The following is a 13,955-nucleotide window of genomic DNA, read 5'->3' on the forward strand; positions in this document are numbered from 1 at the left end:
CCAACAACTTTTCAACATCTAATGAATGATATTTTTCAAGAGTTTTTGGACGATTTTGTGGTTTGTTATGTAGACGACATCTTGATCTATTCTAAGAATCTAGAAAAACATGAACTTCATGTTTGTCATGTGTTACAAAAATTAAGAGATACAAGACTATATGCCAAGATAGAAAAGTGTGTATTCCATACTACTCAAGTCAATTTTTTAGGTTACATCATTTCAAATGATGCACTTATGAAAGATCCTAAGAAAGTTCAAACTGTTATAGATTGGAAGATCCCGAAAACATTAAGAGATGTCCAATGCTTTTTGGGATTTGATAACTACTATCGGATCTTCATCAAGGACTTCTCTCGAGTTGCAGCTCCACTTACACGCTTGACTTGTAAAGACAAACTCCAATGGAATCAAGAAGCGAAAGTTGCTTTTGAATCTTTGAAGACAGCGTTTGTTTCTGTACCAATCTTGTATCGTGTTGATTTTTCCAAAGCATTCTTTATAAAAATAGATGCATCAGACTTTGCTCTGGGTGTGATTTTATCACAAATGGAAAAAGATGACAAACTTCATCTAATAGCCTTTCATTCAAAAAAATTCTCAGTAGTAGAAATCAATTATGAGATCCACGACAAAGAACTTCTTGCAATCGTGGATTCTTTTCAAGAATGGCATCATTATCTAGAAGGCGCTTCCAGTCCAGTCACTGTGTATACGGATCACAAGAACCTCAAATATTTTATATCAGCACGTGTATTAAATTGTCACCAAGCTTGTTGGAGCATGTCTTTATCAAGATTCGAGTTCACCATCACTTATCAGCCAAGAAAATAATAAGGTTTGTCCGATGCCTTATCTAGACGTTCATATCATGTACCAAAAGAAGGAGATGCAGCTTTTGAGCAACAAAGAACGGTTCTCTTGAAGTCGGAGCAATTTCATCTTCGAGCAATAAAATCAACATTGACTGTTGATTTAACTTTTCTTAAGCAAGTCCAATTAAGTATGCCTTTAGATCCTCTTGTTCATGATATCAAGAATAATTCTTCTAAATCTTATGATCCCTCTAAATTTGAATTCAAGAACAACCTTCTATATTTCGAAGGACGCCTATATGTTCCAGAAGGAGAAGGACGTTTACGTATTTTTCAAGCTCGTCTCGACTTCCCAGCAGCAGGACATTTTGGGTACAATAAAACTTTGGAACTAATATCCAAGGATTTTTGGTGGCCACAAATGTGGAAAGCAGTCAAAGATTTTGTACAATCTTGTGATGTTTGCTCGAGATCAAAAACTCCTCGTCATCGACCTTACGGACTTCTTCAGCCATTACCCATTCCAGAACAACCATCGTCTTCTGTTTCTATGGACTTCATCATGGATCTTCCAATCTCAGGTTCTTATGATTCTATATTCGTGATAGTAGATCGTTTTATTAAGATGACATATTTTGTACCATGTACAAAATTTATCACAGGTGAAGAAACATCTAAGCTCTTTCTAGACAATATCTATCGCTATCATGGATTATCCAAGGATATTATATCAGATAGGGGAATTCAATTTGTATCAAGATTTTGGCGGACTCTTTTCAAGATTCTAAAAGTGGATATAAAACTATCTTCGACATTCCATCCTCAAATTGATGGACAAACGGAGTGTGGTAATCAAGTTTGGGAGCAATATTTAAGATGTACCATTAACTACCAACAAGATGATTGGACAACTCTTTTGCCATATGCAGAGTTTGCTTACAATAATAAAGTACATTCTTTTACAAAACAAACACCTTTCTTTGCTAATTATGGTTATCATCCATGACTTGATACTTTTGACTTTTCAAAAGTTGATAATCTTGCTGCAAAAGATTTGGCGATTCATTTATCAAAGCTACATGCAACGATAAAGGCGCAGTTAAAAGAGGCTCAAGAACAACAAAAGGTCAATGCGGATGTATATGAAAAGGAACAACAACCATTCCTCTTAGGTGATAAGGTATGGCTACTTCATCGCAATATCAAGACCACTCGTCCTTGTAACAAGTTGGACTATCGAAGGCTTGGACCATTTTCTATTTCTACACAAATCAATCCAGTTGCATATCGTTTACATCTATCGAAGTCAATGAAAATCCATTCAATATTCCACATGTCTCTTCTTGAACCATACAAGACAGTGGACATACCAAGAAGACGACAAGCTCTACCTCCTCCTATAGAAGTGGACAATAATGAAGAGTTTGAAGTAGAAGAAGTCTTAGATCAAAGGTGACATCGAAATGAATTGGAATATCTTGTCTATTGGCACAGATATGATATTAGTGAACACACATGGGAGCCAATAAAGAATCTTGCAAATGCAGCAAAGGCAATGGAGGCTTTTCATCGACGACATCCATCAAAATCAAGATGAAAATCTTCTTTATAAAAGAAACAACATCTAGGCAAGATAACATTTTACTTTCAATCCTTGTTTGTTGCTTCTTTGTAGTTGTGACGCTCATGAGATGGAGAACCAACAATCAGTGGATTCGACTTTAGAGCCTTCATTTTTTGACCTACCAGACGAGACATTTCGATTTTTACAACCTTCAAGATGACGCAATTAAGATGAAGATCTTCAAGAACGATATGTTCTTCCTCAAATAGATGGCGAGATACAATGCATTTGGTATCATGATTTAGGAAGGGACTCTCGATGTTTGGTGATTTTACTAGAGGTAGGAACAACTCCTGATGGTGTTCCAAATGTTCTATTTGAAGGAAGTTATGAAGGCCTCAACAATGATCAAATAACTAGGTGGTCTTCCTGCCTTGCTATGGGACACTACCGATGGTTGAGAGGCCCTATCAATCATCTTCGAAGAGAACAAAGATCAGAGTATGTGGCGAATACAATTTGTCGCATCATAGATTTCCTCAACATATGATGACCGCTCTTCATGGAACTCGTCCCTAGAAGGGGGGGTTATGTCACGGACATACTCATGTAAGCTAGTAATTACATATACAAATATGTGGAAGTAAGTAAAAGTAGGCAAAAGTAAATTAATTCTATAGTATTTAATATAGAAGCTTCCTAGAAGCTTTATAAACATTGCTTTGACTTCATAGGTGTCTTTAATTGACTTTTTAGATTAGAAACGTGGTCAACAAGTTGGCCATGTGCCACACATGTTGTTAGCTTGAAGATCAAGCTAACTATGTGGCCCACATATAGAAAAACTTGCCTTGTAAGTCAAGGCATATGTCTTACAAAGTCAACACATATTGGAGGTCCTATAGAACGTCGCCACGTAGCCCCTAGTTAGATAGTATATATAGAGACAAGAGTGAAGCCTTCTTCACTCTTGTCAACTCCTTTCTTGCTTCCAGTCTAGTTTCAAGGGTCTATAGTTTTCTTGTCTTTTGGCAATAGCCATTCCACTTTTTCTTTCAATATACATACTTGGTTATTTATATTTTGTTACCTTTCTTTGAGTGAAGTCTCACTTGTCTGAATTACTTTTTTCATTGAATTGTCATCCTTGTCAATCTTCAAAGACTAGTTATTGCAGAGGAATTAATTACAATGTTAGTTTGCTTGTTGCTTTTGTTGTAAAATTCCTTCTTTTGTCCAATTTTTTGTGAATGTATGATTATTTTCTATCTATAAATTTGGTAATTAGTTTTATTATTGAAGATCGTGCCATGCCTCCATTCCTATAAAAATTGTAGTCTTCTAGGCTTTGTAAAGGACTAATCTCATGTGATAAGGAGTTTGTTCTTTGTCAAACAAGTAAGATGTTCTATAGAATTAGGATTTGTAGAAGTAGCCATGGAGTGTCAAAAGAAACCATGAGTAAATAAATGAATTCAATTATGAAATTTGTATCTTCATTAAAAGAGCTACAAAGGACTTCATTCCAACTAGCAAGTCGGTTGACTTGTGCGGCATGTAAAGTGAATTATATTTGGTTGAAGCTTTGTTGATATAGGAGCGATTCCAAAATGCATGGATAATTGATTTTGTGGTGGTATTATTGCAAAAGTAGTAATTGCCATCTTTTTAATTCACATGATTTCATATTCCTACTTATATTCTCCCAACAAATATAAACCACTTTATTACTAATATTTTTTTAGAAAACCATGGATGCCATAAGGTTCCATAGAATTATTTGCATTCTTTATTTCTAAAATTATGTGATTTGAGAGTAGATTCTTTTTTCAAAGGAACATCATTACATTAGCTTTATTATCAACAACCTCACTTTGTTATATAATTGAAGAAGATAATATAAGATATTTAGCCTTTATGATATCATGTTCATTTAAATGGACGAACTTAGAGGTGTTGGATTAATTTATCCTTGATGAGCCAAATTATGGTATAGGTGTTCAATTTTCTTCAAAGATTATATTATTTATATATGTTATTTATTCTTATTCTAGATATTACATCTACTCATTTGACTTCAATGTTGCCTAGGTGGATTAATCTGGAACTAATAAGGTCTAGCTCCTTAGAATCCATAACTATATATTTATTTCCATATAAAACCCCCTCTTTGATATTGAAGATGTAATATACTCTAAAAATAGATCTCTAAGTATCTGGTATCTACCATTCAGTTGTTGCATAAGTTTGCATTTTTTCTAGATGACATAGAACACTCTCAAATACTTTTATTTGTTGGACTTTCATTAGCCTTCTATATATATAGCATTTTAGTATGTATGTGGTGTACCATTCCTACATGGTCATGTCTTATAGATCATTGTATGTTTGTGTCATGGACATACATATTTATCTTGATAATTATCTAGATAGTAAGAATAGATAGAAGTAAGTCAAATTAGATAAATATGATAATATTTTGTAAAAAGCTTCTTAGAAGCTTCATAGATGCTGCTTTGCCTTTATACATGTCATTAGGTGATTAGTAGGTTGAAAACTTAGCCAACAAGGAGGCCACGTGTAGACATGTTTACCACTTGTAGTACAAGTTGGACATATGGTGCACACCTAGGAAACTTGCCTTGCAAATTAAATATGTTACTTGCAAGTTGGATGCATATTAGAGGTCCTATAGCATGTCGCCACATAGTTCTTACTTAAGTAGTATATATAGAGGCAAGAGTGAGGCCTTTTTCATTCTTGTCAATTCCTTTCTTGCTTTTAGTCTAGTTTCAAGAGTCTTATATTTTCTAATCTTTGGCAATAGTCATTCTGGTTCTTCTTTGAATATACATACTTTTTTCTATTTTCTTACTTTCCTTTTGATATAGATTCTACAAGTTTATGTATCTTCTTCTAGTTTGTGTCTTTGATAGTTTGTAGGCCTTGTCTCATTTTAAGAAGGTAGTAATCTTCTATGTATTAGCTCCATCTTATTCTATATAAAACTCAGATTACAATGTCATCTAATAAAGATTGATTTATAATTTTGTCTATGAAGCATGGTACTTATTGTTATAGCCATATTTGTAGTTTTTGCCATGCTTGCCAAATGTTAGTCTATAGGTGTAAGCTCTTGTATGCAACTAGAATTTTATTGTCTATAATCCAATATGGACTATAGTACCAATTGCCACTTTTGCGACATTTTATTTCAACTAATCTATGATAAAACATGAACTTCCACAATTCAATGCCAAATACCATTTTATAGGCAATCAATTTAGCTTGTAGTACTTTAGCTTAAATCTTTGAGTCAAAGACCTTGAGTCCACCATAAGTTTTTAGTTGAATTACTATGTTTTATAGCACTTTGGCTTATGTATCTTTTTATAGTGATGTTGGATCAAAGGTAGTTCCTCACTAACATTCTTACTTATTTTAAGAACTTTGTCTTAATGCTAGTATATAAGATTATGTACTAGATGGAAGCTAATATCACTTGATTTATGATCATAATCCTTCTTGATAACAATAGTTGCTTAGGACCCCACTTGATTAATTATACTGTGTTTTGATGTAATACTTTGGTTCTATTTTTTATAAATTGCATATAGAATTCTATTAAATATTTGAAATATCTCTTTGAAGACCTTGTCTTTATCCAAGTGAGTACTTGTTGATTCTTCCAATGAAAATTATAGGTTCTTTAGAAAATTCAAATAGCTACTAGTATATGCCAATTAATTATAGCTTTAGAGGCCTTGCAAAATGTTTCTAATACTCTTATGGTTCTTTACAGGTTGTCAAGTTCTTCTCATAAGAATAGTGTGGTATTATTGGTAAACATAGAGTTAATATATTGTATTTGATTTGATAAGGTGATCCCTTCAACATTCTTCTTAACATTGTCTAGTATGTATTCTAAAGCATTTGCTGCAAAAAAAATAGATAGGGTGCTAGGAAGCACCTTTGATAAATTAACCTCTCTAAGTCAAAAAAACTAATCTTCTTCTTTGTTTTTTGTTATTAATGTTGTTTCTTCTATATTAATTTATTTAGAATTTTAATTTTTAGTATTTTTTAAAGTTTATTATTTTTTTTAAAGATTTATTTTGATATTTAATTAGATTTTTTTTTATTTTTCTTTGAAATTAAATTATGACTTCTTTGTATTTTTTTATAATTTCTTTTAAATTTACTTTGGATTGATTAAAGTTTGAATAGTTTTATTAAAGATTACTTAAAATTTATTTAAGACTCTATTAGACTTGGTAAAATTGTTGTTGTATTTCTATTTACCTCCCACAACTATATATCTAGTGCATTTTTAAGTAAGAATATACACAATACAACACCGTGGCTTTGGCATTTTATGAGAGAGTTATGTCCTTTGCATTTTGCAATAGAGTTGGTCTATGCTCTCCCTCCAATGGGAAATATAAAGGTTGGAGCTTAAAACTCCCTTTGGAATATTTTTCCAATGAGTTGAGACTATCAAAATTTTTGAAGCTAGATTGAAACTTTGAAAATGATTCTAGAGTTAGAGAACTTATTTGTTGGTTCAGTTGATAGACTATCTTCAAAAATATCTCTTTTTTTTATTTTTTTTTATTTTAGGCAAATTCTTCTTCTTGCACTTGTTGTCACCATTGTTTGTATCTTATAACATAATGCATATACTATTTCTTTGAAAGCACTATTAGGTCCTACCTTTCTATGCCTACTTTTTATCTCTCTCTCCATTCCTTTTTGTGCACTCTGTTTCAGTGGATTCTTTTGCTTTTGGAACTAAGGGCTCTAAGATTGCTTTAACTTGATTGATTACATAATTTTCTAGATACTTGAATATTTTGTAAAATTTAGATCTATATCTTATACCTCCAAAACTAATTATAAATTAGTGTGTTGCAATCTCCTAGAGTGTAGTAATGCTTCTCCTACTATTACAAATTAATGTGCTCACAAATCAATCAAGAATCAAACATTTTAGTAAATTTGGATCTCTATGTTGAGTGCGGCTCTGGATTTCACATAGCCTCTTTTCTATGCTCTTTTCTAACACTCACTCTACTATCTAAGCTACATCCCGAGTAGATGAAAACTCATTTTTTCGTAAAATAATTATATATTCACATTCAAAAAATGTGGAATAATTTAATCACAGATTTTTGCAATTGAAATGCTGATTTTTTTGGATAAACCACAATGGTGTCAGGATGGAACTCTTAATCTTCCAGTTTTGTATTTTATTTGATTTCATACACTACTTCTGCTTTATCACTTATTTTTTCAAACAGTAAATAAAATTGTCAAAAACTCCATCAACACATTTTTGCCTGAATTTTCCTGGTTTATGGCATGTATAGACAAGGTTGTGTACATATTGCATCATGATGTAAAAACATCTAAATTTTGCCTGTAATTTTCACTTCTAGTATATCATGTGTCTTCATTTTGTGAAAATTTTACTAGTGTAAAACAATATGAGAAAAACTTTTGTTGGTTGAAATGTTTTCTGATCAATATTATGGTTGGCATGGTCAAAAATCATACTGCTTTACATTGAACTTGAAGTCGTGAAGTTTTCAGGCAGGGACGCTTCAACCTTCGTGCAATCCATCGCTGTATCAGTCGTGGATTACACTGAGAGATCATGAGCATGAAGAGCTCTAAGGAAGTGGTACTCCAATCCAACTCTTCTCTCTTGCCAACTTACTACTGCAAAGGGTGGGTTTGTCACAGTTTTGGTTATGGTAGGCGCCATCTAGAAACTGGATCCGCAGATCCGCCGGTGAAAGGACCTACTCGCGGCACACTCATTTGCCTGTTTACACACTAGCGCCTAGTCCCTGAGCAAATTGCACCCTGAGGAGATCGTAGTGTTTGGAATCAGTCTAGACTAATCCTTTGTAGTTGCTAGAGAGACTGGAATTTTGCCCTAAGAAACATTTCTCCGGCATGTCTACGGGGATTTTTGGCAATGCTGTATTGCAGGGAAGACTGAATGTTTCTCTAGGTTTAGATTATGTTGGTTAAATCGATATTGAGCTCCTTGACACGGTGACCAGCTCGTGCTTGTTCCGACGTCGCCACCAGTGCATGGAAAAAAATGTAGTGGAAATTGCGTTTATCCAGGTTCGCTGAGTCTGTGCTCAGTGCCGCTTGTTGGAAGTGGTCATCGACTGAGCTACTGAGGTACGAGCTCGATCACCTTAATGACCAGTCTCTTCCGTAGCACAAGAAGACGAGCGGCGTTGGAAGCACGCCCAGGACCAGGTCATCCGATGAAATGATCGGCTATTCACATAATTACTGGATTAAATTCAGCCACTCGAGCGACGATTATCTTTGAAATCTAGTCGAGTGGTCTAGCTTTCTGTTCACCGAGATCCTCCAAACTTCTGTTGTGTGAAATCTCCCCCAAGCTGTGCAGTGGCAAAATTTTCACCATCGTTCTTACACCATGGAGACTTCTCGAAGATTGAACTCAACGATACAAAGCGATACAAGAGATTTCGAAGTGTCAACAAAGTTGGAGATCTCATTGTTCGAGTCTATCAGTAAAGAATTTTTAGTGAAAATGATGTCGCAGTATTCACAAGCTTTGCAGAAGGAAAGCTTCATTTAATTCAGAGACAGATTTTTCCGCAGTTGAAGAGAAAAGCAAGTTGTTAATGTAGAAATTGTCAATTAGTTTCTACGAACAGCATTTACAGCAATAGTGTAGCGTTCAGTGTGGGATTGCTGCTACAACCTTGGAAGTTTGATATACGTGAAATTTTGTTGAAGTCAACTGTGGTAATTTTACCAATAATACCTGGTTTTCATGTTTACATAATATATATATATATATATATATATATATTGATTGCAATACATATTAAATTCTGTCGAGATTATCACTTTGTTAATTGAAAGCATTTCATGCATGATTCTCCTTAAAAAAAAGCATTCGAGACCAACTGTAAACATGATTTCAAAAGAGCATTGAAGAAAAAATCCCATGCTTTCTGAAACGTTTCTCGGGATGTTCTTCAAAAGTCTTCCAAAACGATCCCTAAAGAAACATTTTCTTACATATAAATAACTCTTCGCTCACAGAAACTCCACGTCATACTCTTATCCAGTGCCTTCTCAATAGACTGCACAGTTACGACACGTGGGGACTGCACCCATCGACGTAGATCGACACATTTTCAATGCCTTTGAGCATAATTTCAACATACAGATGGATCCACATAGTTAAGTAAGCCTGTGGATTTGAGCAAATTAGACATTCAAGCTGTGGGCACTGTTTAAATGCATGCGGTGAGCCCCGAATCGCCACCAACTGGCGGAGACAGGATGTGGTGAAGAAGAAGAAGTAGAGTTCCTCCAAAGATATGCTTCTGGTGAATGTGGGGACTGCACCCATCGATGCAGATCGACGCACAAATTATCGGTTGGAAGATCGAACAGTACATTCAAGTCAAATGAATCGGTTAACACACGGCACAGGTGTCATGATGGCTCCAGGATAAAGTCGATTCTGATCAACAAGCAGTTAACCCAGTTGAGAAAAACCAGTGCGAGGTGTCAGTAAAGAGATCGAATACATACATATCAAATGAAAGACAAAAACAAGAAGATAAATTATGCTAAGTTGGGGCTCTACACAAACTCAGTCCTTTGACTGGATGCACAGAGGTAGTGACCAACGAATAGATTACTTCGTTATTACATCTAATACCCTAAGACCAAGAGCGAGATATTCTGACATCCCCCAGCGCTGGGAGTCTCTTACGATTTGGGAGTGTTTCTCTTCACCTGTTTTTTGTTCAGGATGAAATCTGAGGACATGTTAAGTTGTCGGCCGAGATTCTTGGGTCGTCGAGATGCTGAAAAGACGTCGAGGGTAAGCGAGTACTTCCTGTTTTTTATTCTTCCCTATTGATAGTGTCTTGAACTGAATGTTTTGATCTTGTGAAAGACATTTTGCTTGGCTTGTGGTTCTTCATCGTCACACTACGTTGTTGGTGATTCACTCTTGGATTATTGTTCTAGAATTATGAGGCGACTTTTGGAGAAGGATGATCATGCGCAAGATTCGCCTCTAGTCAGGGTTGGCCAGCAGTCAAAATATTTGTCTGTAGTTAGTTCTGTGACTTTGTGAAGTAAAATAAACCCCCACTAATTGGAAGTCCATTCTATTTCACAACAATTTAATTATTTAAATATCTTAACAATTGTTGATTAGCGTTAGATTTAATTTCAAAGAAGTCTTATAACATTCCAATTGTAAGTCAAAATAAACCACTCTAGTAAGTGATTTATTCTAAGTCACAACTACTAATTATCACGTGAGCGATTAAATAAAAAAATTTCCTACTTCTTATGAAGAGAAATTAATCTCTCTAACAAATTAAATTCTTACTCAAACAATCACAATCCATAATACAAGCCACTTAACAACTCAAAAGACCACACACTTAAAAGAGAAGTTTTATATGATTTTTATTTTATTTTATATTTTATATTTTTATTGTTTATCAAGAAAATCATCCAAGTTAAAAGTTCATCCAATATAATTCCTCATGAACTTTTAACTTGAATGAATTTAAAATGATTTTAAAATGATTTATCATCCACAAAATGAGTATTCATCCAAGTATGAAAATTCATCCACATCAAAATTTCATCCAACTTAACTTATCTTCATCCATGAATTCAATTGTTGATCCAATGCAATCCATTCACTTAATAGTAGTTACACAATGGTCATCGGAATTTCTCACGAAATGTGTTGAACGTCGGAGGTGGGTGGATAATAATTCCCGATTCACAGCATCGCAGCCAACAAGGAACAAGGTGATGGAATCCGATGTCCACAGCCTACCGATCGACCTTCTTTCTAGATCGCTCCTCAAAATCTCCGCACGGTGATGCAGCTCGTCCAAGCCCAGTAGTTTAAAGTCCTACTTGCTAAAGCATTGAGGACGTCAAAGATGAGTTGCAACAGGTCGAATTCCACTATGTCTACACGCGGCCCTTCCCTCTCCGATGTTCACCTCGATTGGAATACCCTCCTGCTGATAATCAGAATTACTCTATTGATGGGCACACATCTCGTAGTCACCAACTAATCCAATACTATCCTAAGTACAAAATGGACACAAGAACGTCAAGAGATGGTACTCTTGCAATTGCTACTTGGTATGGTGCTCGAATTGTCTTCACGGAGTTATTAACCTCGGCAGCTGATACATGCATCAATTCTGGATCGTCTCTGCCACACTGTCATGAGAACTGGCAGTTCATCCAACCTTGTGACGGAAATCTCAAAGAGAACCAAAATCAACGCTTGAACACTCGTAAGATCACCCACGATTGGAGATGACAGGATCGGTCGACCATTCAAAAACACTCTGCAACGCCCTGCAACACCAGATTCATCAGTAAAGGAATGAGCTCCAGCTTTTTGGAAAACCACTCCAGCCCTCGAGTAGACACTTTGTGGCTGGACTTGGACTTGAGGATGGTGGTGCCTTTTGTTACGACCCGTGCTCACAATTTAATCTGCTGCCTTGTATGGGCTGCAAACTTCCTTGTGTAGATTTTTCTTTTCTCAATAATAATGCACTGCAAGGGAGACTTGGCGGCCCTTTGCCAATGGAACAGAAGCAATAGTTGGTTCCTCGACCACGCAGCGTTGGAATCCATCGCACAACAAATAGGAAGAGGCAAGAAAGTTCAGCAGCTTGGGGCATAGGAATACAATCAGTAGCCAAGGAATCGCAGGTTCTCAACGCTCCATCGCAGATCTACGTTCAACGTTGCACAACCTCACAGAAAACCAACAATTCTTTGCACCTTGCTGTCGCGTGAGCCATTGTCACTGTCACCATAGCGGAGGGAAGCAATAACCCCCCTGCTCTAGCTGCAGGAACGGAGAAACAAGAACAGCGCTGCACATCGATTTGCACTGCAAAACGCGAGATTTCCTAGTTGGCAAGAGCAAAACGAGGAAGGAGAAACAAAAAGTTGGCTCGATCGCAGACATTGTACAACTGCCAAGCTCCAGTGACAAGAGGTGGTAGTCACATAGGGAAGAAGATAAACTATATGAAGCCGTTGGGCTCTAACCAGCCGCCACTACCTTGAGAGCTTCGAGCTTCCTGACATAAAACCAAAACAGAAAAAACGAAACGAGGGAGAGGGGTCCAAGGTGGCCCAGAGTCTCACTGGGAATGAGTTCCGTTCCTTCGCCGGATATTGCGCCCGATACCCGAATGACGAAGGCCGTCGCGGTTGATACCCGCTTAAGCTGCACCTCATATATGGTACAATAATTCTGTTGTATATCATATGGTCTTTAGTTCGTATTCCTGTTGTATTTATACTTGATAGTATGTTATATTCTATAGTCTACTATACCATCTATACTACAATCTACTTCTATTGTATCATATATTGTATACTAAATTGTATACTATATCATATACTATATTATATGCTGGACTCTGTATTCTATCTTCTGTATACCATATCCAGACCATATTTACATTGTGTATTCCATTGTATAACTTTTGTACTCTGCCCATATTCAGCACAATATTCAGCTATGTATTTAGTACCATATTCATTGGTATTGTATCACATGCTATACCGTATTCCATACAATATCTAGTACATGATATGCCCTATACCATATACCATATTCTACTTTGTATACCATGTCTAGTGTGATTCTTGCATGGTATTTGCTTCCGTATTTGCATGGTATTTTATTCTATATAATGGAAGAATATTAAATATTCTAGATTCTTCCTAGATGCTCTTAAGATACTAAAAAGATTGCCAATTTGATACTTTCTAAGATGCTATCTATTTGGGAATTTCTACTAGATTTTTCTCTACTAGCTACAATTAATCTAATAACTCTATTTTGCTTTTGTTTAGCATTTTCTACACTTCTCTACAACTAACACTTGAGAATTGACATTCCTATTACACTCTTTTGTCCTAAAACAACCTGTAAGTCAATTAAGTGACTCACAGACTTTGTGAAGGAAGTTCTACAATGTGTCTTCTAGAAAGAAACTTGGTGTGTATTTGTCTTGGCTAGAGTGCAAGAATAAAGTACAAAAACAAAGAGTTTCTAAGATCTTTTGCAATTTGCTAGTTGGATTGAAATGATTTTTTTTTTTTATTATTATTATTATTTTTTTTTGTATGGATAGTAGACTTGATTTTCAATATTTCTATAAATTTTGAGAGCAATTTAATGGTTTAAAAAAGAGATATTGGCATTGAGAACTTATCATTAGAAGCTTGGCATCGAGGTTGGAGAAGAAAGATGTCCAACTCTGAAATGGATTATCTTTCATTTCTCTTAATTGTTAAGTGCAATTGATCACATTTTTCTTATACTTGTTTCCAACTACATTATTGAGAAGTGTGAAAATTTTGAGTTGATTTCAAAAATTCAATCATTAGTTGTTGAGGTTTCAATCTATTATAAGGTTTAGTAAGAGTTTGTTTAGGATTTTGGATTTACTTAGGATTTATTTAGGGCTTGGTTAGGATTTTATTAA

This window comes from Physcomitrium patens, chromosome 13 (assembly GCF_059467195.1).
Source record: "Physcomitrium patens ecotype Gransden chromosome 13, ASM5946719v1, whole genome shotgun sequence".
Lineage (NCBI taxonomy): Eukaryota > Viridiplantae > Streptophyta > Bryopsida > Funariales > Funariaceae > Physcomitrium > Physcomitrium patens.